The sequence below is a fragment of the Rhinolophus ferrumequinum genome, chromosome 21 (assembly GCF_004115265.2).
Source record: "Rhinolophus ferrumequinum isolate MPI-CBG mRhiFer1 chromosome 21, mRhiFer1_v1.p, whole genome shotgun sequence".
Classification (NCBI taxonomy): domain Eukaryota; kingdom Metazoa; phylum Chordata; class Mammalia; order Chiroptera; family Rhinolophidae; genus Rhinolophus; species Rhinolophus ferrumequinum.
In genome coordinates this window covers 51,853,893-51,858,666 of record NC_046304.1, presented here as the reverse complement: position 1 = coordinate 51,858,666, position 4,774 = coordinate 51,853,893, and the positions used below count along the sequence as shown (strand labels likewise).

The 4,774-nt window shown below is 48.9% G+C and overlaps 1 pseudogene; it reads left to right on the top strand.

Moving 5' to 3' along the window:
* The first annotated feature begins 3,415 nt into the window (after window positions 1-3,415).
* On the top strand, window positions 3,416-4,283 carry LOC117013235 (40S ribosomal protein S6-like; annotated as a pseudogene).
* Window positions 4,284-4,774: the final 491 nt, after the last annotated feature.

Below are 4,774 nucleotides of genomic sequence, written 5' to 3'. Positions count from 1 at the left end.
CTAATGACTGAACAAAGAAATGGATCGATGGACCCAGGAGGGATGTGGTGAGGGCAGGACGCAGTAGCCCCTGCTTCTCTTTTGATTCTCTTTATCTCCCAGATCTCAGGATCTCAGGTACAATTTACTTCCCTCTTGGTGGCTCCATCCACTGTGGCTTCCAAGGAAACAGGGACACTTTGTCACTTAATTAGAAAGTGAACATTTTAAAAACAGGGTTTTCTGATGCCTGAATATATAAAACAATGAACTTTGTTCCCTACAACTGTCCCCACACTGAGTTAAAACAGCCACGCGGGCTGCCCATGACTTCGTTTCTGATCATACATCAAGGATGTGTGTCACTGGCCGACCTTCGCTTCTTGTCTTTCATCAGCCCATCTGCCAAGAACCTGAAACAGGAGGCCAAGCCGGCTTACCCTTTCAGTGCCCTTTGCTGTTTTGGCTCTCCCTCTCAGAAGCTGCCACTGTGATTGTGGTTTGCACATCAATTGCAATGAGAGAGAGAGCGTCTGAGGTGGGAGCATCATTTATGTAGCTTTTTAGGAAAAGGGGCTGAGCACACACAGTAGATGCTCAATGGATGCTTACTGAATGCAAGGGAAGGAAAAATAATAACAACCTAAGCTTTATGCCATACAGGGTATTTAGCAGCATCCCAGGCCATTACCTACCAGATGCCAGGAGCACTCCTTACTCTGACCCAGTGTGACCAACAGGGAGAGAAACTGTCCCACTAAAGGCATTTGAAAATGGCGGTGATGAAACACACTTGGAGAGTAAAAAAGTAAATAAATGAATGAAATGCTGACTATAAAAAAGTCACTTTGCAGACATAACCACGTGGTAATGTCATTCAACAATTACATTATTTGTGGTGGTTCGTATTTTTGACATCTGCCTCCCAAATTCCCAGGTGGGCTGGATATTCTCCCTGCCCCTCCAAAGCCACCCTGCTCTGTGACCTGGGAGGCTGGCCTCTACTGACTGCGTCTACCAGTCTCCTTTGCCCTGTGGCTTCTGGTTGGGTTCAGCCAATGGGAAACACCAGCAGATGTAAAGGGCAGGAGGAGAAAGAGGCTGGGATATTGACTCCCCCACTCCCTCCCTGCTGAATTTTGTGTTGGCCGTAGCTGCTTCCTCTGCTGTTCCAAGGACTTGGGTCTCTCCCCTTACCTTTCAGCCCCAGGGTGGTAACAGCTTCCACTGGGGGCCTTCACCACCCTTGCTGGTTCTCTCCATCCCAGCCCACACCTTTGTAAGTCCTCCCTTCATGACACATTCTTCAGTGACCACTTCTGAGCGAACGCCTATTGTCTGTGGAATTCAGACCATTACGCAGGGAAGTCAACAATGGGGACAAAAGGAGAAGCTGAAAGTTTCATGTTTCCTTCAAGACCCATTATCTGATCTTCTGCTGACCTGACCGCCCGATTTCTCCAGGGCCTACGCCTGCTTTCTGATTGGTTGTTGAAGCCTGTCTCTGATGTCCCCTCAGATGGTACAGGTTGAGAAAAACAGGAACTAGACTCACGAAGCTACACTCCAAACAGTGCGGCAAAACCGTAAGCTCACTTCCCTTTACCGTGCTCTAAGAGATGCAGGTAATGGTTTTAACCACTTTTAGTTACTGAACTATATTTGTGTGACCCTAGGAATGCACTTGGCCACCTGGAGCCTGAGGTTAGTTTCGGGTAGCCTCCAAACACATCACTTCTTCGTCACAAGTCCTGTGCAAAACCGCCTCGGCAGCTCTGCACTGTCAGCCAGTAGAATCCAAACCTCTTAGCCTGGCATCTGAGACTCCGCAGGACCCAAGCTTCCTCATGGCTACGTAATCCATCCCCACTTCTCCAACCCTACCTCTGAGGAGTGTGTCATGAGTATCCTAAATGAAATTAACCTCCCCTCGGATCTTTAGACCTATCTGTCTAAAGGCTTTTATTAGACAAGGCATTATTACAAGGCATTTGTGATAAATCTAATATTAATCATTCAGCCACAGATATTTATCAGGTACCTAACGCCAACCCCATTGGGTTATTGGGAGGGCTAATGAGTTCAGGTATTTAAGGCAAACTCAGCAGGTACCTGGAGCTCAAAAAGTGTTTTCTGGAGTTATTACTACATTCTCTATCTATCTGTCTGTCATCTGTCTGTCTGTCTGTCTATCTTAGCCAGCTAGCTGTCATCTGTCTATCATCTATCAATCATCTATCTATCATCTATCTATTTGTTCTAGAGCTTCCAATGTCTTTTATGGTGAATTCCTATCAGAATAAAGTTTTTGAACACTGCCCACAACACATGTACAATTATTTGTAAATTAACATACATACAACTGGAGGAGGTCGTGTTGGTGCCAAGTACCGTACGTGCATTAGCTCAGCTGCTCCATAAGAACCCAGAAGGTAGGCAGCAGTCTTACCCTTGTTCGTACAGATGTGGGCAGGACGGGACACTGGACCTCAGTGGCCGCCTCAGCGCTGCTGACAGTTAGGGCCAGATCCACCCCAGTTGGGGGCCATCCTGTGCTTTGCAGGATATTTAGCAGCATCCCAGGCTATTACCCACCAGATGCCAGGAGCACCCCTTACTCCCACTCCCATTGTGACCACCAAAATGTCTCCGGACACTGGCCAGTGTTTCCTGGGAGCAAAATCGTCCCCAGTTGAGAACCAGTGGCCTAAAGTAACTGGCAGGATACACATTATAAAATATACACACAAAACTGGAAACATTTAAAACATGATACTAAGACAATAAAGACAGTGAGAAGTGGTGACATTCTCTTCCCGCAGCCCCGTGGGTGTCCTAAGTGGCCCTGGGAGGATGTCACAGAATACTAGTGAGTGAGGCTGCCCACTGCCCTTTTTACTGAGATGCCCTTGATGCAGAGAGAGGTCGTCTTACTGTAAGACCACTGTCCTGGGGACACATTGGGGTGTACGGTCCTCCTCTGCCCTCAGAGCTTAAAATCCAGGGCGACAAGACACATATGCAGGAAAGGCGCTCGTTTAAGACAGCGGATTCGCAAAGCAGCACCACCAACTGACCGTGGTGTTTCACAAACAGTGACCAGGGCCTATCTGCTGGCTGGGCCATCATTGGACAAACAGTACTTGTCCAGAGCCTGCTCTGTGCCATGCGTGGTTCCCGGAGGGGGACACTGCTGCTCTCGGGGCTCACATTCCAGCCTCCCGGGGTCCACCCCTCCTGCCAGCTCCCTGCCCCCAAGCTGGGTGGCTGAGTCCCTCATCGTCTTACCCCCAGCACTTGTCACAATTCCCTCCAAGTTAGAAACCAAGACCAACACGGAGCCGCTGGAGCTACTTGGCCTGGGTTTCTGTCCCTCAGGCCAAGAGCGAGGACCTCTGGGGACCTGCTGTCTGAGCTGCTGCCTCTTCCCCCCACCATGGGGAGTGCAGAAGATCCGGGGGAATCTCGCTCAGGCCTCCCTTTTGCAGTGTTTTTTGGCATCGGGAGCCTCATGGATCAAAAAAAAAAAACCAGCCAGGCTCTTTGTCATGGCGCCTCGGAGGCCGTCCGCGGCTTCAGGAGGAAGCTGAACGTCTCTTTCCCAGCCACTGGCTGCCAGAAACTCACTGAAGTGGACGATGAACGCAAACTTTGTACATTTTAGGAGAAACGTGTGGCCACAGAAGTTGCTGCTGACGCTCTGGGTGAAGAATGGAAGGGTTGTGTGGTTCAAATCAGTGGTGGGAACGACAAACAAGGTTTCCCCATGAAGCAGGGTGTCGCGACCCTGGCCGTGTCCGCCTGCTCCTGAGTAAGGGGCATTCCTGCTATAGACCAAGGAGGGCTGGCGGAAGAAAGCACAGATCTGTTCGGGGTTGCATGGTGGATGCCAGTCTGAGTGTTCTCAACTTGGTCATTGTACAAAAGGGAGAAAAACACATTCCTGGTTTCACTGATACTACTGTGCCTTGTTGCCTGGGGCCCAACAGAGCTAACAGAACCTGCAAACTTTTCAATTTCTCTAAAGAAGATGACGTCTGCCAGTATGTTGTGAGACAGCCCCTAAACACAGAAGGTAAGAAACCTAGGACCAAAGCACCCAAGATTCAGCATCCTATTACGCTACGAGTCCTGCAACACAAACGTCAGCATATTGCTCTGAAGAAACAGCGTGCTAAGAACAATAAAAGGCCGCAGACTATGCTAAGCTTTTGGCCGAGAGAATGAAGAAGGCCAAAGAAAAATGCCAGGAACAGATTGCCAGGAGACGTAGGCTGTCCTCTCTGAGAGCTTCTACCTCTTAGTCTGAGCCAATCAAAAATGAGATTTTCTAAGAGTAACAAATAAATAAGATCAGACATCGAAAAACAAAAATCAAAACAAAACAAAACAAAACAACCAGGCAGAATTTCCCTCTAACATTGTTTTATGGTGCTCTGCTAACCCTGCTATGAAAATGAACTTTTTAAAGTCACTTTCACTGGAACTCTGGACAGGCAGCAAGCCGCAGGCCAGGCCTGGGGCTAACGCATGGGGCATCGTCCTTCTGGGCCAGCGATCCCTTCCCAGCCCTCGCCACCTTCAGTATAAGCCCAGACCTTTCAAGCAAAGTTGAGAGGTTGATGGATGCAGTTCCTGTATTTCTCATGTGTGCATTTGTAAGAGCCTGTCGGCTCGCTGCTACGGGCTGCTGGCTAATAAAAGACCTATAATGTACTGCTGTCCACCACCAGGGCGTCACTTCACTTTCCCAGGCCATTTACTCCTTTGTAGAATTTAATCTGCCCCTGAAACG